Genomic DNA, 24,319 nt, shown 5'->3' with positions numbered 1-24,319 from the left:
TTCATCTTTTCGTGTACCACTTGTGGATGCCTCCATGTTATTTTGTGGTTCTCCTTGACGTGGAGTAGGAGCTTCAACTTGAGTTGATGTAGTACTTTCCTTCACGTCCATGGTATGTATCTTGCTGATAGGAAATCTTGTATGGCTTCTGAAGGTTCCATATCTCATACATCATTTGGCAATTGTTTGACTTGCGAACCATTAGATTCATCAAACTTCACATCTACCGCCTCTTCGAATTTTCGAATAAAGTTGTTATAGACACGGTAAGTGTGAGAGTTTGATCCGTAACCAAGTAGGAAACCTTCATGATGTTTAGGAGAAAATTTAGAATGAAAATGCTTATGAAGAATATAGCACTTTGAGGCGAATACCCGAAAGAAGTGTGGACTCTAGTGTCAAAGAAGGTTTTGTCATGACAGATGTCCTCATGAATGGAATTAGTGGTGAGGCCATCATCGCGGTGCGGCGACTCGAAGGGTTTGAGCGGGAATCGAGAGGAGGATTTTCCCACGTTCCACCCCTCCGATGGAGGTCAAAATTTACATCCTTCTTTGTGGTTGTATTAATGGGAATCTCGATTACAAGGGTGTGGAATCGCTAACCTAGCTCTTGAGGGTTTCTGACTTGATCTTTCTGGCTTGAGTGTTCTCCTTTATATATAGGTAGAAGCCCCAATCCTACAATGGAGTTTGGGTCGAATACGCACTTGTGTCCTATTACAAATATATCATGTCTTTCTTCCTAGGTTACGAAAGCCTCTGGTGTCTCATGCCTTGTATGTCTTTAAGTCGCCGTCTTCTAGTGATGGGCCGCTTGGTGGCTTGTCAACTGAGTCCTCCGACCCATCTCCTCGTGTTGTCCTCGCGGCTTGACCCATCCCCATTGGGCGGGTTACATCTTGGAGTTATATCCCCGACATAAGGCCCTAGGTTTACTTGAACTTTGTTCGTGTCAAGCTATCTTGACCAAGATACAATGAGCCGGCTACTCTTTTGCCTTTGTCGCAACCTTTCTGACTACTAGATTGTAATTTCACCTCTTTGTTTCCTGACATCACTCGACAGAGTTAATGCCATTGCCTCATCATCATAACTGGTCCTGCATGCACCCTTGTCCCAGAAATCGGGGCGTCATCCCATCAATGTTTTTACTACGACTCCTCTATTCCCATGCCTTGCAGTTGTCCCTTGAGGTATTATAAAATGGGTTAAAACCATTCTGTTTCACTTTTACCTTCTTACCCCATCTTCTTCCTCCTGCCTGAGCACCAAGTCGTACCACTATCGTCGTCTTCCTTTCGACAGTCGCCCACCATGTTATGATCCCTTGTTGCTTCCTGGTTTTGCTCGCACCGTTTTGACATCTCCGTATATCGATGAGGTATGTTTACTCTTTCTTTTCATAAATTCCTTGTCAAAATTGTCCCTGGGGTTCATCAGAGACCTCAAGAGATCCTTCCATTAGTTCATCAACACTCCTATTTCTTCATGTTTTCAACCCTTCATTTCTATCGCAATCAGGATAATAGACATGAATAGCTTCTTCTTCCTTGCAGTATGTCTTAGTTTCTCCCAAAAACCATCGTGATACTGATTGACTGCACTTTCATGCCTCTAGGTTTAATAATTTTCCTTTTCTAAAATCTTTTATAGATCCATGGTTGTCGCAAAGGTTGGTGGAACCTGATTACCTTATATTCCATAGAGTTCTGTAAAGGAAAAAACCTTTGGCCTCTGGTGAGGAGCCTCTAAGGTTGCCGACTTTACCTTTTACATTACTTTAACCAGCCATTTGAATAATTTTCCTTTCTTGTAGATTTCCGGCTTAACATTATAGCGCTTCCTCCCTTTGTGTTGTTCAATCTATGCTCATACCATGGATAACTGTTTGTAAACTTGTTACTGATGTCCAGGAAGGTCATTATGTCAAAGACTTCTACCTATAATAGGGTGTTATCTCCTTCAGGAATATGTAGATCAAGGTTTATTGTCTACTAAATAAATACTCATATGGCGAGCTCCTCAGGTGGAAACAAGGCTGAACCCTAATGAAGGAGAGGTTGTGATTTTGGTGTATCATCTTTGTAGGGGCTTCTCTCCTCCCAGGTCAAAATTCTTCTGATATGTACCTTATTCTTTCCACATTCATCCACATGACTTGGCACCTAACTCCATATCAAATCTCTTCCAATTCCAAGTCTTGTGTGAGCTATATCTGTAGATGGAACCCTCCGTTCCAATTTTCTTGGAATTTTTCTATTTGAACCGACAAACGGGCTTAGCCAGAAATTAGGTGGAATTTTGATTCAAAGATGTAGAAATGATGTTTTCCCTTGTGTTGCTTTGCCGAGCCATCCTAAAGTGTGGAACAAAACTTAGTTATATTTTAAAAATACTACTCTAGAGAGTGAAAATCCCTTGCCGGGTTATAGACCAACTCGCCTTCTAGTGGATTTCGAACTTCCTCACCAGATTTCTCAGAAGGAGCGTGATAAGTTTGCCTTTGTTTTTAAAAAATTGGCGGCTCTCAAACATCAGGGTCAGACCAAAGTAGATTTGACCTGTTGTTGGGTATCTTGGATGATCCTTCCATTGAGTCACCGAAGTTCTCTTATGTGCACGTACTCTGGTCGGGAGAATGGCCCTCAAAGGTATAGCACAACAATTTTGACAAAAGATGATATAAATAAAGTTGTGAAGAAATTACTTGGGGAAACGCAAGGTGTATGTGATCAAGTTGGTTTGAAGCCCTTTAATGCTCTCAACCCACCTCCTCCAGTAAGGCTCCTAACTCATCATCTGAGAACCTTCACAATACTTCCTTCAATTTTCTTGAACACGTTTGTTTATTTTGCTCAAATCTTGCAGGCTTCTTCTTTGTTTGGAAGAAGAAAAGGAAAGTCCCGGCTAATAAAACAAAAGTCGCCTCTATTAAGAAGAGAAATAAAGTGTTTATCACCGCCCAACATCTCAAAACGAGTCTCCCTTGGACGATATATCTGAACAATCTGCTTCTCTTCAACTCCAAGACAAGGTGACACATAGTCCAACTCTTTCTCATCCACAGGATGGTATTTTTAAACAACCCCTCAATCCTGCTGATTCGGATTATCAGGAATCGCTTCCTTTGTCTTGCCACACTTCTTCCACGAAGCTTCCGCCTTTCCTTGTGAACCTAGGGTAAGTTACCTCACTTTTGGTGGTATATGCATGCCTATATAGTTTTTTCTTTAAAGTTTACTCTGCTTCATGTTTTATAGAGCCAAGGCCAAGGCACGGAAAGTTGGCAACTCTTCTGTTGCTCTTGAGTTGGAGGATTTAGATATGGTGGCTTCCGTTGGAACCGGGCAAGGTGAAAATTGTCTCGAGGTTCCTATTGGCCTAACTCAGCCCGAGGTTGAGAAAGATATTGCTTCCTCTTTGGGTGTCAAAGTTGACCCAGCAATCTCTAATCCTCCTTCCCGGGATGTCCCTTGTGATACTCCTACATAAGTGGTTATCCTTGGGTTAGGCTATACCGCTCCTCGGCCTTCTAACATTTGGTCAAAGCAACGCACGAAGGAAGAAAACACCTCATCTAATAAGAAGAAAGCTAAACTTTAGTCTCTTTGTCGGTGCACTAGTAATGGGGTACCTAGTGCCCGTGTCTTCTGCACATGTGTTGGGAGCATAGCCCCTCCCAAGCAACCACCAACGAAAGCGAAGAGCCGAAACCAGGTGTCGGCAAGACCAAAACTAATAACCCAGGATGTGTTGTGAACCCCCGACACCTACGAGGGGCGAAGGAAAGTGCGGGCCAACCTGCCATAGCTCCACCTCATCGCTACACCAGTCACTTGTAGATGTGGTGTTGAGCCCCCAAGTGGCTAGGTGGATCCCACTAAATACATGGTGGCGCGCCGGAAGATATGTTACAAGCTGTTCACACTGGTCCAGAGGCGTGTCAAGACCCCAAGCCATGACCAGCTCATAGGTGGCAGAAGCCTGCTGTGAATGCACCCTCGCTCGCCACCTAAGGCCGCACTTATGGCGCTTTGTCTTAAGAGCCAGAGTTAGGTATGGTAGCACTGTTAGCTATTTGATCATCAATGTTTGCACTATGGACACCTCTTGAACTATAAAAGGAGGCCCGAGGAAACCTAGCAAAGGATTCAGACACTTGGAGATTCAACACTTGGTATATTAGCTCCCGAAGGGATTAGAACCAAGTGTAAGTGTACATACGTGACACCTCTCCTCGGCAACCCTTGCTGGGGAAGAGCTCCATGCAAACTTCGTCTTCCCTAATTAAACCACCAAACAAGGAGTAGGGTTTTACGCTTGACACCGGCCCGAACCTGGGTAAAATCACCGAGTCTCATCATCACGTTGCCTCGCAGTCTCATACGACCTCCCCGCCGAACCACAAAGGGGCCAAAGGTCCCATAGGTGATTCTATGCACACGTGCGCTGACATCTTTGGCGCGCCAGGTAGGGGGGCATTCATTGACGCAAACCTGAAGATACAAGCAGTGTGATGATCTTCATCGATGTTTCCTTTTCATCATGGCTCCCAAGAAGAAGACCGGCGCAGACGCCCATCCTTCTACTTCAAAGGCCACGGTGCTTGTAGCTGCAGATTCCCCTGGCACCGCGGCGGCATCACGCGACGCGGGCATCGCAGGTGATGCGACCAATGCAGGAGGTGCCGCCATCGTATCCCCTGCGGTCGAAGCTGGAACAAGGGGCGCCGGAGGCTAGCAACACTGATGTCCTAGCGAGTTTGGCCCTGGTGCCACGGGCAAAAGGGACACCCAGAGCCCACACATCCGCCGCATCACTGACCATGCTCGCAACAGCGGCGCCCAATCAGAGGCAAACCACGATCCATCGGTTGCGCCTGCCATATGCGCTGCTGCTGGGCGCATGCCTCATCCAGAACAAGATGGACTGCTAAGATGAGCCAGGGATCCACGAGCCCAGCCTCCCCCATGTCAGGCCACCATGGTGAACAAGGCACGACGAGGATCCTCCTCGTTCCACCAGAAGTCGAGCAACATTGTGGTCCACCTCTCTGCTCATGCCGGACAGAGCCACAGAGGCAATGGTGCAGGCTCAGCTGCTGTTGAACTTTCCACCGGCGGCTGACAAGATGGACGAGTGGAGACACACAATCCAAAGTCTGATTGGCTTTGTAGAAGCCAGCAAATCATAGCAAGCAGGGCCGTCGCGTCATAGACGGACGGTGATGACGTCCCGAACAGATGGTCGTGTTGAGGTGGCCGCACAGATGGTGCAGTCCCCTCCTCGAGAGCAAGCTCAAGGGCGGCCGCAACAAGCTCCACGCACCGACGGGCTTGACAAGGCATCTATGGCTTCGACCAGCCCACATGACCAGTGATACCACAACGTGTCCTAGAAGAGCGGCGGAAGGAGGATACGCATACCGCCATCGAACGATGTCGGGAAGCACACCGTCAATCTGACAAGTGCAATGGCGTAAACGATGGCGACCCTACGCCCAATGCTGGCGGAAACCTACCTTACAAGGTCAGGTGTTCCGCTATCACTCGTGAGCTATGACAGGTCCGTTGGTCGTCGAGCCGATCTTTCAAACCCGAACTAATGGAAAAATACGACAGAAAGCTCAACCCGACAAAGTTCTTGGGCATCTACACAATTGCCATGCAGGCTGTTGGATGAAGGGATGAGAAGGTTCTCGCCAACTATTTCCCTTTGGCACTCAAGCCAAATGTGATATCGTGGTTGATGCACCTGCTAGAGAATTCCATTGCATCATGGGCTGACTTGTGCAACAAGTTCGTTGGCGCCTTCACGGGTGGCCACCAGGAGCCAGGACAGCCCAACGGCTTGTAGGTCCTCCTGCAGAAGGAGGGGGAAACCCTGGAGAAATACATCCAGAGGTTCGGCAGAGTGTACCGCAACATTCTGGAGATACACCCCGTAGCCGTGATTGCCGTGTTCGACTCGAACGTGTGCAATAGGAGGATGCAGGCCAAAATGAACGTCAAACTCCCCAAGACCGTCAACAATCTGTACACGTTGGCGGACAAATGTGCATGAGTTAAAGAATGAAGGCGACTCATTGAAGAGGAGGTAGGTATCAAAGTCGACTCTGATAACGATGACGATTCCTCTGGGTAGAAGGGGAAAAATCGGAAGCACAACAAGAAGCGCAAGGACATGGCGGTGTTGGCCGTCAAAGGCTCTGGTGGTCTCAGCGGCGGCAAGAGGAGAAAGCCAAAACCCCCGGCAAGGGATCTACTTCGTGCGCTAATTGTCAGGAGGCCGCAGCGGCAGAGAAAGCTGGAAAGTCTGACAGGCCATACTGCTGTGGGGACCCCGACTTACAAGTCAAGATCGTTGAATGAACGTCTACGGTAATCCCAGAGATCAATGCTCACCAAACTCGCAGATTCTGAATAACAAGAGTCTTACGTCCATGATTAATGTCTGATACAAATAAGGACCATTATGGTCAAGTCTTACATAGATAGGGCCACGAAGGCCAATCACACCAACTCAACTACTAGCGGAATTCTTGGTAGTAAACGTCAACCCATGCCATCATCCTAACCAACTTGTATTCTAACCGGGAGTCGTCCTAGTTCGTGTGTCCATCTCCGACGACGAATTCTTCTCCATATTTCGCTTCCTCCATGACTGGTTAATAAAGTAACCAGTGGCAAGCCAATGAGTACTTTGATTGTACTCGCAAACAGCCCATGATGCGGATTATGTAAATGAGTGCAAAATGAAGTATAATGCAGCCTTTGTGGAAAGCAATTTTTATAAATGTATAAACATGGTCATGTACCTAGAGAGTCATGCATCAATAAGTAAATAGTAACCATAGGAACAGGTTACAGATATCAACTTAAATACACCAAGGACTAAACACCTCACGTTCATCCTCCATGTCAAATTACCAAACTTGACCAAGTAATCACTTTCTCAGGTGACACCTTTATACACACACACACACATGGTTTATGCGAAAAATGTTTAAGAACCACCATCCACTGTCCTTAACTGTGGACACGTCTATTCGAATAGTTTGACACTCTACAGAGGTTGTGCGGTGTACCCACGAGATCCGGGAAACTTTTGCGTCATCCACGACTCGCGGTATATAACATACCCGAGGTAAGAACCCGATCAATGCCTTTCCCCTGACGACACTAAACAAAGAGTCCACTCGATTGGTACCCAGCCCACATGATTTATGTCGTACAAGCACGAACTCTAGACCGTATCATCCATGCAGGGACCAACGGTGTGCCCGGCACACGTAAAATGGAATAATCATCCTACCTGGCACGACCCGGTCACGAGAGTGACCATATCACTCCCTCCACTAGTAATGCGGGCTCCTCGCTAGCACGACCAGAGTAATCAACACAACCCCATCCCATAAAGGGGTATCGTGGTCACACATGTAAGGTTGGGAAGGTCGACAAATCTTAAATCTAATCCCATTTCCGAAACCACTAACACAAAACCTTTCTGGTACACCACTTCTTCATCAAGTGGTCATCCAGCTTAACACCGTCACCCCCAGGCATTAGTGGCACCCGTCGGGGTTTTTGTAAAACCTTTGATATGACATCTCTGTTACAGACACCATGCATATGCTCATTCTGTGTGTAGCACTACCAATGACTTGTCAACTTTTAACAGCGTGACCTTCATAGGTGGTAAGGTCATGCTCAAATGCAAGTGCTCCACAGGAACCATTAGTAACACCATGCTGGGGTGCACCAATTAATCTTGACTATATGCAACAGAATAAAGTAATCAATATGTCATGCATAAAACATTTTCTCAGACATGGTCAAAGGGCTGCTTGCCTTGATCGACTAGGTATCCGGGGTCTTCGAGGTCTTTGGATCCAAGTCCTTCGTCAAGCGTGTGATCTATCGTCGTAATAGTAGTAATAATAATAAGGACCACAACCAAAAAAGAGTACAATCTCACATAAAAAATGCTACCCTATACTTTAGAATCCTATTATTAGTTACAAAAATATATTTTTCTGGTTTTCGAATGAAAAAGTGTTTAAAAAGTCTTTTTAACACAGTCAAAATATACTTAAACTAGGTTTTAAAATAAATTGTGCCTAAAAGTTTTTATAAGAAATTCATAAATAGCACTCCTGAATACTACACAATTTTGCAGGAATTATGGTGGAAAAATATTTAAGTTTGGATAAATATTTAGTCCTATAAAATTATTTTTAAAACCAGGATTGAAAATAAAAGGGAAAATCCACCTCACTATCCTGGCTCGGCCAGTGGATGAGCCGTCCCAGCTGGCCAACTCACTTGCCCGCCAGCTAGCCCACGCATGCGCCGTTAGGTTTAAACCTGACGTGCGGGGCCCTCTGACAGGTGGCGTCCCCCTGTCGGGGTTATCTTCTACCTCTAGACAAAGAGAAGGGAGCTCTCACCGGCGGCAGCTCCGGGGCACTCAAGGTCAGGCGCGTACCGGAACAGACTCATGGCTCCTCCGCCTACCTGATGATGGTCGAAGGGACGATGGAGGTGACCTGTGCCGCCGGCGACGATGGAGCCGCGATGGAGACCCATCGGGAAGGTGTCGTAATCGGTGCTACGGGCAAGGAAATGGATGGGGGAGTCGTGGAGAAGGTTTGGGAGGTCTCTGCGATCACGGAGAAGGAGAACTGAGCTCAGGAGCGTGCATGTAGCCCGAGATCGACGGAGCCCCGATGCGGCGGCGCTCGGTCGATCTCGAGTATATGGGCGCTCTTAGCTCAAATGGGGCACTGGGTGGTTGATTGGTGGTAGGAGGGAGAGGCTTGAGGTGCTGGGAGAGTCGGGGGTGGCCTATTTATAGGTGGGCGATGAGTCACCGGACGGTGGCACGCGGGTGGTTTTGCTATGGCAGCAGGAGAGGTAGAGAGGGCTTGAGCACGAGATCATGGCTTGCAGACGTGGTTTAGGACAGTGCGGCATCTTCAGGAGGAGCGAGGGCAGCTCCTTGGCGCGTCAAGGTGGCAAGGTCCTTCTGGCCACTTCGGCCGCGTGTGGGCACGCGTCGCGAGGGACAGAGGAGCGGGGGAAGAGGGGCCCGACGCTGCCCTAGATGCGGTCTTCGGTGTGGTAAAAGAGGGGCAACGGGTGGAGGCGAGAACCGTCCGGAGTTGGTCCCCTTGGGCTCGGGTGCGCCCTATAGCGCATCCAGAGCACAGTTATGGCATGCCACGGCATTGTGGCGCAATCTGGCGCATTTTGCCCGCGTCTGGTGTGTCTCTGAGATGGGGTAGATGCCCCTTGGGTTCCAGGAACCGAAAATAAGCAAGCTATCCAAGGGGAGGGAGTTGAAGTGGTTCTGCCAGCCCTGATTCAGGAGCTAAAATGGAGATTTTGGCTCCCTCTCATTGAACCAATGTTGGATCTCTCGTCTGCAGTTGGGCAGGTACAGACTCCATCTATGACAAGAGTTTGGAGTGAAGGGAGTCAGTGTGGTGGTTGCTAGATGTTGTTTTGCAAATCTGGCAAAAGGTATTTGATGCATGTTTGGGGAAGCTAACCTCCTCCAAATGCATTGAAAGTTACCAGGATTTGGTTTTTGGCATAATTAGGAGGCTCTGCCAAATTTGAGCTCCATTGGACAAGTTTGACAATGTAAACTTGAAAATACCAACAAATGGGCTGATCTACACTTTTGTGAGGAGATGTGATAAAATCAATCCCCACAAATCCAAATCTTGGCATGATCTCCTTATTTGGGGTATCGAGCACTCCTGCAAAGTTTGAGACCAAATGGACAAACTTTACAATGTAGAGTTGCTCCAACTTGATCGTGGATAGAGAGGGTTTTTGAATTATTTGGTGAATTAAATCACTTTGGATGGATATGAAACTTGGCATGGTCACCAACTATAGCATGGGAACATTCTAGAATTTTTTAGGAATTTATTGAGAAAGTTTCCTTTGGAAATATTTCAAAAGGTCAATACAGGTAGAATTGGTTGGGAAGGGTTTGCTCAAATATTTTGAACAAGACTAGGGGTTGAAACTCTTATGTATGGAAAATATATGTCCTCTAAGTATTCCCAGGTTTTCTCAGATTTTTCTAAGGTGGAAAAACAATTTTGCAACCAGAAATACCATTTCTGGCCTTAGAAAAGGACAATTAAATAAAATAGAAAATGACTTTAAAAATAATCATTTAATGGGTTTGAAGAGTTATATTAATATTACAATCAGCGTATATCTTTGGGTGAAGGCACTCCCTTAAATTCAGGGACTTGTAGTGCAAACTCCAAGAAGATTTTGATTTATCAAATTAATTAAAAGGGATTTGGTGGGAATATTATTTCAAAAACTGTTTTTAAGAGATCTACTCACATGTACACATACAAAAATGACAATCAAGGCACTCATGCCAGTCACTTAAAAAGTTTTAAATTATACCAAATTTTGAAAGAGAGACAATGTGGTGTGAAAACAAGGTGTGACACACCTATCCCCCTTACAAGAATCTCGTCCCCGAGATTCGAAAGATAAGTGCTAAAAAGGTACGGAAACTCCAATCTAAGATAGTCTTCACGCTCCCATGTTGCTTCTGCCTTAGTGTCATTGCTCCACTAGACCTTGAAGTAACTGATGGTATGGCTTCGAGTACAACGCTCGGCCTCATCCAGAATGCGGAGCAGTGTCTCGCAATACGTGAGGTCCGACTGAAGGTCAATAGCTTGATGATCGACATCCTTGTAAAGGTCTGGACGGTTTGGCGCCTAAAGCCACATTCAGAGTTATGACACGTGGATGACGTTATGCACCCCCCGAAAGTTCTGGAGGTAGCTCCAACTGGTAAGCAACTTCTCCATGCCTGGCAGCAATCTTAAAAGGTCCAATGTACCTTGGAGCAAGCTTTCCCTTAACGTGGAATCTTTTGTCCCCTTGAGAGGCGTGACGCGCAGATACACTTGATCTCTAGGGTTGAGTTCCACTTCTCGGCGGTGTGAATCCGCGTAGCTCTTTTGTCGAGACTTGGCAGTCTTTAGGTGCTCCCTGACAAGTTGCACGTTCTCCTCAGCTTTATGGAGAATGTCTGGCCCGAAAATTAATCCTTCACCAATCTCGGACTAGTTGAGGGGAGTGCGGCACTTACGCCCATACAACACCTCAAATGGAACCATCTGGAGACTAGATTGATATTTGTTGTTTTAAAATAACTTAGCAAAAGGCAGCCAATCTTCCCATTTGGTTCCTTGTGCCAAGACACAAGCGTGGAGCATGTCCTCTAGTATAAGGTTTACCCTTTCCGTCTGCCCGCCGGTGTGCGAGTGGAAGGCAGTCTTGAAGGAGAGTTTGGTTCCTAGTGCTTCTTGGAACTTCTTCCAGAATCATGAGGTGAATTGTGTTCCTCGGTCGGACACAATTTCCTTGGGAACCCCATGAAGACTCACGATACGATGGATGTACAAATTGGCCAGCTGGCTACCATCGTATGTGGTGCTGACAGGGATGAAGTGGGCAACCTTGGTCAGATGGTCTACAATGACCCATATGGAGCCGTGTCCCCTGCCTGACTTAGGTAGACCCATGATGAAGTCCATACCAACTTTATCCCACTTCCATTCAGGCACCTAGAGAGGTTGTAACAGCCCAACAGGTCGCTGGTGCTCAGCCTTGACTTGCTAGCATACGTCACACTTGGCGACATATGGGGCTATTTCCCTCTTCATGCCATGCCACCAGAATCTTTCTTTGAGGTCTTGATACATCTTGGACCCACCAGGGTGAATTGAGTATGGAGTGTCATGGGCTTCTTGCAAGATTAGATTCTTGAGTTCAGCCTTGTTGGGTGTGCATATGCGATTCCCAAACCACACAACTCCATGTTCATCCACGGAGATTCTTGGGGACTTGCCTTCCTTGATCTTCTTCTTGATGCGTTCTATGCTCTCGTGTCCCTTGTGGGCCTCTTTAATGTCGTCCATCAGCGTGGGTTTGGCTTCGAGATTCACCAGGAATCCTTGTTCAACTAGCTCCAACCCGAAGCTTCCCAGATCCTCATATAGAGAGGGTAACCTTTCCTTGATCATGGCATTCAAGGTGCAAGCCTTCGGGCTCAAGGCGTCTACTACCATGTTGGCCTTACCGGGATGGTATTGAATGTTGAGGTCATAGTCTTTAATCAACTCCAACCATCTACGTTGCCTCATATTCAATTCCTGCTGGGTAAAAATATACTTCCGACTTTGTTGTCGGTGTATATTTTGCATCGCTTCCCCAAAAGGTAATGCCGCCATGTCTTCAAGGCATGAACTACGGCCACCAACTCGAGGTCGTGCATGGCGTACTTCCCTTCATGAGGGCACCGTTGCTGTTAGAGATAAGTGACGACCTGCCATCTTGCATTAAAACTCCACCGAACCCAATTCATGATGCATCGTACTATATAACGAACTCCTTGTTGATATCTAGAGTGGCCAATACCGGGGTCGTGGTTAATCTCTTCTTCAGTTCTTGGAAGCTTTCTTCGCACTCTGGCGTCCATTCGAACTTCTTGCCCTTCTTCAAGAGCTAAGTCATTGGTCGGGCAATGCGAGAGAATCCTTCCACGAACTTACGGAACATCCCGTGAGTCCGAGGAAACTTCAGACTTCCTTTATATCGATTGGCGACTCTGAGTTTGTTACCTTAGTAATCTTGGAGGGATCGACGGCTACACCATCTACCTTCATGGTATGACCAAAGAATCCAACTTCATGTAGCCAAAACTCGCATTTGCTGAATTTGGCATAAAGTTGATGCTCTCTAAGCTTTTCCAACACCATCCTCACATGTTGCTGATATGTCCCAAGCGTATCTATAATTTCTGCTTGTTCCATGATCTTTTGGGTGACATTCTTATATGTTTTGCTACACTTTTATATCATTTTACACATATTTGGACTAACCTACTAACTCAGTGCATCCAGTGCCAGTTTTTTGTGTGCTGATGTCTATTTTGCACGGGCTTTTACCCAATTTTCCGAAGCCTGAAAATCCCATAAATAATATATAAAAAATCAGCGAAAGAAGCTTCTGGATCATCGAAGATGGGCCAGAGGGGGGCCAGGGGTCTCCCAGGCAACCTGCTGGCACGGCCAGGCCCTAGGCCGCGCCAAGAGGCCGCCTCGGTGGGTCCCACCTCCTCTGGTGCCCTCCCTTGTCCTGTATTTAGAGTCCCAAGAGGAAACCCTTCCACAACATCCAGAATCGTGAATTTCTCCATTGTTCCGCCGCCACAGCGCTTCAGAGATCTGGAGCGTCAAGAGACCTCTTCCCAGCACCCTGCCGGAGGGAGGATTGTCCTCCGGGAGCTTCTCCACCGCCATGGACGCTTCCCGGACATGCCATGAGTACTCCTCCTTGGACCACGGGTCCATGGCCAGTAGCTATATGATGTCTTCTCTCCAATCTTGTGCTTCAATGGTTAGTCCTTGTGAGCTGCCCTACATGGTCAAGGCATCTATGTAATTCTCTTGCTATTGCTATGCTCAGTTTGTCGGGATCCGATGGATTTTGAGATTTTGTTCTGATTGTTATGAGTTATATATTTGATTATCCTTTTATATTATGTTCCTTCGTGATTCATGCATGTTCTTCATTGCTATTTATTGCTTTGGCCGAGTAGTAGATTGTAACTCCAAGGGGGAGCGTTATGCATGATTGTGGGTTCATGCCCCTCGATGTGTGGCTTGAGTGATAGAAACATGAGACTAGGGAATGTGCTTGTCCCACCAGGGAGAAACAATGGTACTTTTGACCATGGTTGCAAGGATTGTTTACATTACAAATAGTTCGTCAATGCAGTTGTCCGTTGCTTTGAGTTTACAGTTTCGGTGGGACTCGCAACTTAATACCGGCAAGATGTTCTGGATAGATATCTCAAGGTGGATGATTAGTTAGTAGATGCTGATGAATAAACGGTCTACTTGTCTTGGCGTAGTGCCATTACTATTGAACCTTTAACTATCAAGTAGCATAATTAGCATTGCGGTGTGTTCATAATTCTGTCAATTGCCCAACTGTGATTTGTTTACCCAAGCATAGTTCTTTATCGTATTTTGGGAGAGAGACATCACTAGTGAACATCATGTGACTCTGGTCCATATCACCATCACTTTTACACCTCCATCGTTTACCGCTTTCATTTACTTTTCTGTTGCAATCACTATTACCTCCCCGCTTGTGTTTTGATCCTTTGCAAACTACAAGGCCGGAGAGATTGACAACCTCTCTGTACTCGTTGGCAGCAAAGTTATTTGTGTGTGTGGAGGTCCACGTCTTCTGCTAGCGCCAGGGTGGAAGACACCTACTTGTTGATCCTAGGAATCCTCCTCATTTGATAAACCTCACAGTCTCCGTGTGAGGGGAAAAACTTGTTGTTGACTACATCTCAACCTTCCACTTGGGGTAACCGACAAGGTGCGAGAAGTATATACATCATCTCGTCATCAAGCAAAGTTTGTTGCCGCAGTTGCCGGGGACTCCAGTCTTCAAGATAGGGGAGTTGCACGCTATCCTTTACCTTTTCTTTTTAGTCTTGTTAGTTTTTTTTAGTTTTTGCTTTAGAGTGTTATACCAAAAACCATAAAAAAATAGTTGCTTCGTTCTTGCTTGTTGCCGCTGCTCTGGGTTCCACTGAAAATACTAAGTTGTGTGACTTCACTAGTCACAACAACAATGACTTCCTCTGCACTCCTATTGCTGCTCCCGCCACTGGAGCCACGTCCTATGAGATTGAACCTTCTTCACTGAACCTTGTTATCAAAGAACAATTCTCCGGTGCTCGAGATGATGCTGCTTTGCCCTTGAACAATTTTGCTGAGCCCTGTGATATGCAAAAATATAAAGAAGTAGATGGTGATATTGTTCAACTTAAGCTTTTTTCCTTTCTCCTTGAGAGGAGGAGCTAAAGTGTGGCTTCAATCTTTGCCTAGGAATAGCATATATTCTTGGGATAAGTGCAAAGATGATTTTATTGGGAAGTATTACCCGCCTGCTAAGATTATCTAGCCGAGGACTAACATTATGAATTTTAGGCAATTGGATAATGAACATGTTTCTCAAGCTTGGGAACGTATGAAATCTCTTCTTAAGAATTGCCCTATATTTGGATGGTTATCCAAACTTTCTATGCAGGATTGAACTTTACCTCGCGGAATCTCTTAAATTCTGCCGTGGGAGGAACCTTTATGTCAACTACACTTGGTGCTGCCTCAAAGCTATTGGATGAGATGATGACAAATTCTTCTCAATGGCACACCAAGAGAGCTTCAATACGTAGGAAGGTAAACTCTGTTGAGGATATCACCTCCCTTAATGATAAGGTTGACATGTTCATGACTCTACTTACTAAGAAAGATCCTATTGACCCTCGTGATGTTCCCTTAAAATCTTTGGTTGCTCAAGAAAGAGAGCAAGTTGATGTTAATTTTATCTCTAGGAACAACTTTAATAATAATGCCTATAGAAGTAATTTTGGTAGCAATCCTAGACCGTTTCCATCCAACAACTATGGTAACAACAACAATTATCCTAGCACCAAAAACTCCACTACTGAATTAGAGAGCATGCCTAAAGATTTTATCACCTCTCAGAAAGCCTTCAACAAGAGTGTAGAAGAGAAACTAGAAAAATTAGATAGTCTCTCTTTGAAGGTGGACAACATATCTCATGATGTAGAGATGCTTAAAATTAGAACTTCCCCCTTGAGGAAAGGAACACCAGACACATGAATGCTATCCCAGTCCAAATTAATGAGAACATAAGAATGCTAGCCAAACTTAAAGAGAGATGGTCTAGAGAAAAGGAAGAGGAAGAGAGAATTAAGAGCCTTCCTACACACACTACCATTGCTACTATACAAGTTGTTTAGGATGTCAAAACTTTTAGCGCCCATCGCACTCCTAGTCCCAATGGACCTATTAATGGTGATGCTAAAACCTCAACTATAGGACAAGAAGGTCCTATGAATTTAGAGACTACCAAAATAATGAGCTTAGATGACATTAATATCACTTTAATTAATGGTAGTAACCTTGATTTTGACAATTGTAGTCTCTCCGAAGTTATCACCTTTTTCCAAAGAATGGCTAAAGACCCCACACTGGTACACTCAATATTGCCTTCACCGAACATATTATCAATGCTCTTATAAAATCTAGGGAGGAGAAGCTCAAGCTAGAGACTTATATTCCTAGAAAACTAGAAGATGGTTGGGATCCTATGGTCAAAATTAAATTGAATAATATCATTTGCTTTGCATTGTGTGATGTTGGAGCTAGTGTTTCCGTTATGCCCAAAAGAATGCATGATATGCTTGATTGGAAACCTTATGATCCATGTTCTTCTGGTATTCATCTTGTTGATTCTTCCATAAAGAATCCTTTAGGGAGAATTGAGGATGTGCTTATTATTGTCAATGATAGTTATGTGCTCATTGATTTTCTTATTATGGACATTGAATGTGATCCTTCATGTCCAATTATTTTTGGACATCCTTTTCTCCACACTGTTGGTGCTATCATTGACATGAAAGAGGGAATTCTTAAATTCAATTTCCTATTCAAAAGGGAATGGAACAATTCCCTAGAAAGAATATTAAGTAACCTTATGAGTCCGTTACTCGGGCAAGTTATTCTTTTCGAGTTGATAATACTTGATCTTCTTGCATTATGCCTAGCTCAAAGGCATAAAAGAAAGCGCTTGTTGGGAGGCAACCCAATTTGTTTTTACTTTCAATTTTAGTCGTATTGATTTTTTTAATGCTATAGTAACATCATTGTATCTTTATTTTAAGCATTTTGCCAAGTTATAGCCTCCGATTGCAAGAAAGTTCAAATGTTGTGACATGCTGTCCAGAAATAGATTCTGTATGCGTGACGGAACGATTCGCCAAAAATCACCAGATCATATGTTTGATCTGAATTTGTTTTACAGCATGCTCTATATAATTGCCTTTCTGGCGTATGTTCTGAGTTTTTTTTATTTGATTTGCAGAAGTGCCCCGAATAAATTATATACTACCTGTTGTTCTATTTTTCACAGATTCTGCCGAGTTTTGCGTTTCCATTGTTTTGCGAATCCTAAGCTTGTTTTTTATTTGCAAAAACCTTTTGGAAATCATGAGAAGCAGTAGATTTTCATGAAAATCATTATTTCCAGCAGGTAATGAATTATTTTATTAAGGGTACTAACCATTCTAATCAGCTTATGATGAGTTCCGTATGAAGGGAGTTTTCTAGTATGCAATGGGAGATTATGAAACAAGATACAGGAGTGTCAATCACTCAAGCTTGGGGATGCCCCCATGCACCCCAAGAAATATTCAAGGAGACTCCAGCGTCTAAACTTGGGGATGCCCCCGTGCATCCCCTTCTCTATCAACAATCATCAGTTCATCCATCTCCATGCTATATTTTTATCACTTCATATGTTATGTGCTATGATTGGAGCGTCCTGCTCGTTACTTTTTAGTTTGTTTTAGTTTTTCTTGCTGTTCATAACAAGTTGGAACCTAGCCTACCTAGTTTGGGAGAGATACACACTCCATTCCACTCTAGAACACAGCATAGGTTTTCATGCTTATGTTTTGTGTGTGTTCTTCATCTTTTCGTAGCTACTGTCATGCGTAGCTCTTAGTTTTCATGCTTACCTTTTTCAGAGCTTTTATTTAGGTTTATTTAGCAACTCTCTTGAGTTATCATGCTTATCTTGTTTAGAGAGTTGGCTCCTTGCACTGAGTTGTGTGTCTTGCATGAGTAGCTAACTGAGGTTGCTATTTAAGTATAGTAGTAACTTGCAATAGTTTTGAGGTATTGATTTGAGTAATGTTTGGACTATTGGTGCCAAGAGCTTGAGCCTATTAGTGATAGGTGTCGTATTTTGGGAAATCCGTGTGTTTTTCAAAAACTGAAAATTAGTTGAGAACTCTAGCTACTAAATTGATCACTAACGTCAGGAGGGGTTGGAATATATAGAGTACCCTCATGTTACCATGAGTCGAGATTGCACAAGGATAAACAAACCCCCAAACACTCCTCCTCGGGGTACTTGTCGCTTTGTGAATTTTCTAACTAGATAGAGAGTTACCAACAATAAGCGTATGAGTTCTTCGGACTAATGTGAGTATTCGATTGTTGGCACTTCCACCATCCATATTTTGCTAGCCTCTTTGGTACCATGCATTGCCCTTTCTAACATTGAGAGTTGGTGCGAACTCCGCCGGTGCATGCAAACCCATGACATGATACACTGTGTCATACATAAGCCTCATTATATCTTTCGTCAAAACAGCCACCATACCTACCTATTAAGGCATTTCCATAGCCTTCCCGAGATACATTGCCATGCAACATCCATCATCTCTTGACTTGATCTTGTCATATATGCTTTTTCTTGATCGTATAGCTGCATGATAGTTGGGCCTAGCTCCAATTATTGTTACATGATGCGCTAGTATTATTTCATATCCCGCTACACTGGTAGAGGCATACATTTGCATACATCATGATAGTTTTCACTTGTCTTTATGTTGAGTACTTCTTATAAAGTGTGATGATTTTTCTTTTTATTCATGTAAAACATAGAGTGTTGCTCTTAAGTGAGGAACAGATCCCAAAGAAGTACAAACAAAAGATCCCAAAGAGGACAAATGAGAGATTAAAAGAAAGAGCCAAAGAGGCCACAAAAAAAGAAATAAAAAGATAGAAGGGGGCAACACTACTATTTCGTTGAAAGATCCACACTCGTACTCCATTACTATATTGGTACTACATAGAGATTATCATTCATGCATAACTATGTGGGGACCCTTACACTATACAACTTGGTTTGCATATTCCAATGATGAGCCTCCTCAAATGAGCTCTAGGTCTTCATGAGCAAACAAGTTGGATGCACCCCCACTAGTTCCATTGGAGGGCTTACCTTAGCTCATATGTGCATCCGTTACATGGAAGTCCCTACTCCTCACATCATATCTATCATTTGGCTTTCTCTCGCCAATGGTTGTCCTCATTGATGTAAGCCTATCACACCTTTTTGCCTTCCTTCCCCATCATTATTATATTTTCCATCCTAAGTGCCAACATATCTTGCTTGCGCTCATCCATTGCATGAGTGCTCAAAGTCGAAAGGGAGATCGAGGATCATTTTGATTTGTACTTGACTAGTGGTCTGGGGATAAGTGAAAATAAGATTCTGAAGGAGACTATGTGTGAAATTTTAGAAGATTGAGTTATCAATTAAAAAAATATTTTATGATCTCAACCCATATCCCACTTCTTGCATGCAAACACCATTTGGAAACATTCGAGTCACGGACAATGAGAGCTCTTGCACCTTTATGTTCTTACTTTTCTAAACTCAATACTAGATATAGACTCTTGCTTGTTATTGTCTTGACTTGAATTGCATATCTCACTTGCTTTCCTTTGAAGTCCTTATATGTGTGTTAGCATGTCACCACAGAAATTATTGTGTTATCATTTATCTACTCGAGGACGACAAGAAATTAAGCTTGGGGATGTTGATACGTCCCAAATGTATCTATAACTTCTGCTTGTTCCATGATCTTTCCGGTGAAATTGTTATATGTTTTGCTACACTTTTATATCATTTTACACATATTTGGACTAACCTACTAACTCAATGCACCCAATGCCAGTTTTTGTTTGCTGATGTTTATTTTGCACGGGCTTTTACCCAATTTTCCGAAGCCGGATAATTCCAGAAAAAATATATAAAAAATGAGCAAATCAGAAGCTTATGGATCACCGAAGATGGGCGAGAGGGGGGCCAAGGGCCTCCCAGGCGACCTGCTAGCACGGCCAGGCCCTAGGTCACGCTAGGAGGCCGCCTGGGTGGGTCCCACCACCTCCGATGCCCTCCTTTGGCCTATATTTAGAGTCTCGAGAGGAAACCCTTCCACAACTTCGAGGATCGCGAATTTCTCCATTGATTCGCCGCCGCAATGCTTCCGAGATCTGGAGCATCACGAGACCTCCTCCCGGTACCCTGCCGGAGGGAGGATGAGCTCTGAGAGCTTCTCCACCGCCATGGACGCTTCCCGGACGTGTCGTGAGTAGTCCTCCTTGGACCATGGGTCCATTACTAGTAGCTATGTGATGTCTTCTCTCCAATCTTGTGCTTCAATGGTTAGTCCTTGTGAGCTGCCCTACATGATCAAGGCATCTATGTAATTCTCTTACTATTGCTATGCTCGGTTTGTTGGGATCTGATGGATTTTGAGATTATGTTCAGATTGTTATGAGTCATATATTTGATTATCATTTTATATTATGTTCCTTAGTGATTCATGCATGTTCTCCGTTGCTATTTATTGCTTTGGTCGGGTAGTAGATTGTAACTCCAAGAGGGAGTATTATGCATGATTGTGGATTCATGCCCCTCGATGTCTAGTTTGAGTGATAGAAACATGAGGCTAGGGGATGTGCTTGTTGCCACCAGGGAGAAAACAACGGTGCTTGTGACCATGGTTGCAAGGATAGTTTACCTTACGCGTAGTTCGGTAATGCAGTTGTTTGTTGCTTTGAGTTTACTCTTTGGGTGGGACTCGCAACTTAATACCGGTGAGATGTTCCGGATAGATATCTCAAGGTGGATGGTTTAAGTATATGCTGATGAATGAACGGTCTACTTGTCCTGGCGTACTGCACATTACTATTGAACCTCTAACTATCAAGTAGCATAATTAGCATTGTAGTGCGTTCATAATTCTGTCAGTTGCCCAACTGTGATTTGTTTACCCAAGCGTAGTTGTTTATCGTCTTTTGGTGGAGATACATCACTAGTGAACATCATGTGACTCCGGTCCATATCAGCCGCATTTTTTACACCTCCATCATTTTCCGCTTTCATTTACTTTTCCGTTGCAATCACTATTACCTTTCCGCTTGTGTTTTGATCCATTGCAAACTACAAGGCCGGAGAGATTGACAACCTTTGTGTACTCATTGGGAGGAAAGTTATTTGTGTGTGTGCAGGTCCACGTCTTCTGCTAGCGCCAAGGTGGAACACACCTACTTGTTGATCCTAGGAGTCCTCCTGGTTCGATAAACCTCATAGTCTCCGGGTGAGGGAAAACTTGCTGCTGACTACATCTCAACTTCCACTTGGGTTAACCAACAAGGTGCGAGAAATATATACATAATCTCATCATCAGTTGCTCATGCTCTTCTTCGGACTTGGAGAAGATGAGTATGTCATCGATGAAGACGACAACAAACTTGTCCAGGTATGCCACAAAGACTTTGTTCATGAGGTAAATGAAGTAGGATCGAGCATTGGTCAACCAAAATGACATGACGGTGCACTCGTAGAGGCCATACCTGGTAACGAATGTTTTCATTGGTATGTCTTCAGGCCAAATCTTTAGTTGGTAGTACCCTAATCTGAGATCAATCTTGGAGAATACCTTGGCACCATTTAACTGGTCGAATAGGTCTTCGATCTTGGGGAGTGGATACTAGTTCTTCATTGTTACTTCATTAAGGGAATGGTAATCAACGCATAGGCTGATAGTCCCATCTTTTTTTGGACACGAATAGAATAGGTGATCCCCAAGGTGAGGCACTAGGGCGAATAAATCCCTTCCTCAGTTGCTCGGCTATCTGCTTTATTAGTTCTGCCAGTTCCTTGGATCCCATCATATAGGGCTTCTTATAGATAGGCCTTGACCCGGGCATGAGCTCAATGATGAATTCCATGTCATGATCAGGAGGCATCCGAGGCAGTTCATCGGGAAAGACGTCCGGATATTCAAATACCACTGGCACTTGATCCAACTCTTTTCCCAAAAGTTAGTTAACCTGAGGAACTTGAGCGGGGGTAGGCTCAGGAACATACTTGACCTTGATCCCTTGGTTGCTGGTCATGGTGATAGCCCTATTGGCACAGTCTAGTATACTCTGGTGCTAGGCCAACCAGTCCATACCAAGGATCATGTCCAAGCATTGCGACTTAAGGACGATGAGATCTGCTACGAAGTCTACTCCATTAATGTTGATCCTAACTCCCCTACATCCTGTGTTGGTCCTTAATACTGCACCCGGGGTCTGTACCACCATTCGACCCTGTAGGAATGTAGGTTTCAAGCCACTCTTTGTAACAAACTTTTGGGTGACAAAAGAGTACGAAGTACCACAATCAAACAATACTATTGCTGGAGTGGAGTTGACAAGGAACGTACCCAGTATGCAGTCCGTGTCTTCTTGGGCTTCCACTGCGGAGATGTGGTTCACACATCCCCTGTTGTGGTACTGCTGGTTGTGGTAAGCCTTATTTTTGTTGGGTTCTCCATGACCTTGTCCTTGATTCAGCGCATTGGGGCATGGTGCATCGGGCTTCTTGTTGGGGCATTGCCTAGAGTAGTGTACAGGCTGTCCACACCCAAAGCAAGTGACTTTCCCAGGGATATTGGGCTCTCCCCCACTGTTGTTGGGCGGGTTGAACGCCGGCTTGGGGTTGGCATACTGCCAAGGCTGAAAACTTGAGCGAGGTGTTGGGGTCTTGTACTGTTGCTGCTGATAGTTAGGCCTTGTCGGAGCTGTTTGCCAGGGACGAACCTTCTTGTTGCTCGAACCACCGTTGTCCATCAGCTTGTGTTTACGAGTATCATCCATAGCATGAGGCTTGTCTTCAAGCATGAGAGCCTTGTTCACTAGATCGCAAAAGGTCCGACAATCACAAACAACAAGCTGATACTGCAACGACTACCGTAGCCCTTCCATGAAGCGTTCCACCTTGGCGGCTTGAGTGCTGACATCATCAGATGCATACCTCGACGAGAGGTTAAACTTATACAGTTACTCCTTGACTGTGTTGCTACCTTGTTTTGGTGCACGGAACTCCCTCTTCTTGACAATCATCATTCCTGGGGGAATGTGAGAAACACGGAACCTATCCTTGAAGATAGCCCAAGTTATAACCTGCGTGCCTTGCATGATTTGGAACCCATCCCACCAAGCCCTGGCAGTTCCTCTGAGTTAGTGAAAGGCATAGAGAACCTTTTCAAGATCGTGGGTGCAATTAACCAGCACGAGGAGTCTGCAATGGTGCAGATCCAGTCATCGGCATCCAGAGGCTCAGTCGTCTCAGTGAATATCGGAGGTGTAGTCGTCATGAACTCTGACACAGTGGAGCGACCATTGCCATTTCCGCCCTGCGGCGGGTTGTTCACTAAGGCCTGAGCTATCTGCTGGATAGCAGAGTTGTTGGCCTGGCGTTCCTCTCGGAAAGCCTGGAGGAACTGATCCACAGTCAAATTCTCTTGAGGAGGCGTGATACATCTCTTTCGTATCTACTTTTCCGAACTCTTTTGCCCTTGTTTTGGACTCTAATTTGCATGATTTGAATGGAACTAACCCGGACTCACGTTGTTTTCAGCAGAATTGCCATGGTGTTATTTTTGCGCAGAAATAGAAGTTCTCGTAATGACCTGGAAATCTACAAGGAATTTTTCTGGACTAGATAAAAAATATTGGCGCAATAATCAACTGGAGGGACAGAGCAAGGAGCTCACAAGCCCACCAGGCCCGCCCCCCTGGCCGGGTATGGCAGGCTTGTGAGCCCCTCGGAGCTCCGCCGCCCCCAATTCCAGCTCTATATAACCTCTTTCGTCCGGAAAAAAATCAAGGAGAAGAGTTCATCACGTTTTACGATACGGAGGCGCCGCCACCTCCTGTTCTTCCTCTAGAGGGCAGATCTGGAGTCCGTTCTGGGCTCGGGAGAGGGGATATCGTCGCCATCGTCATCATCAGACTTCCTTCATCACCAATTCCATGATGCTCTTCACCGTTCGTAAGTAATCTCATCGTAGTCTTGCTGGACGGTGATGGGTTGGATGAGATCTATCATAATCGAGTTAATTTTGACAGGGATTGATCCCTAGTATCCACTATAATCTGAGATTGATGTTGCTACTACTTTGCCATGCTTAATGCTTGTCACTAGGGCCCAAGTGCCATGATTTCAGATATGAACCAATTATGTTGTCGCCAATACATGTGTGTTTTAGATCCTATCTTGCAAGTTGTAGTCACCTACTATGTGTTATGACCCGGCAACCCCGGAGTGACAATAGCCGGAACCACTCCTGGAGATGACCATAGTATGAGGAGTTCATGTATTCACCAAGTGTTAATGTGTTGGTCCAGTTCTTTATTAAAAGGAGAACCTTAATATCCTGTACTTTACATTAGGACCCCGCTAGTCATGCAAGTTCTTTTCCCTAAGCACGTATGACTACATATGGAATACATGCCTACATTA

Source organism: Hordeum vulgare, chromosome 1H, assembly GCF_904849725.1.
Source record: "Hordeum vulgare subsp. vulgare chromosome 1H, MorexV3_pseudomolecules_assembly, whole genome shotgun sequence".
NCBI classification, from domain to species: domain Eukaryota; kingdom Viridiplantae; phylum Streptophyta; class Magnoliopsida; order Poales; family Poaceae; genus Hordeum; species Hordeum vulgare.
Note: the sequence above shows the minus strand (reverse complement) of the source record.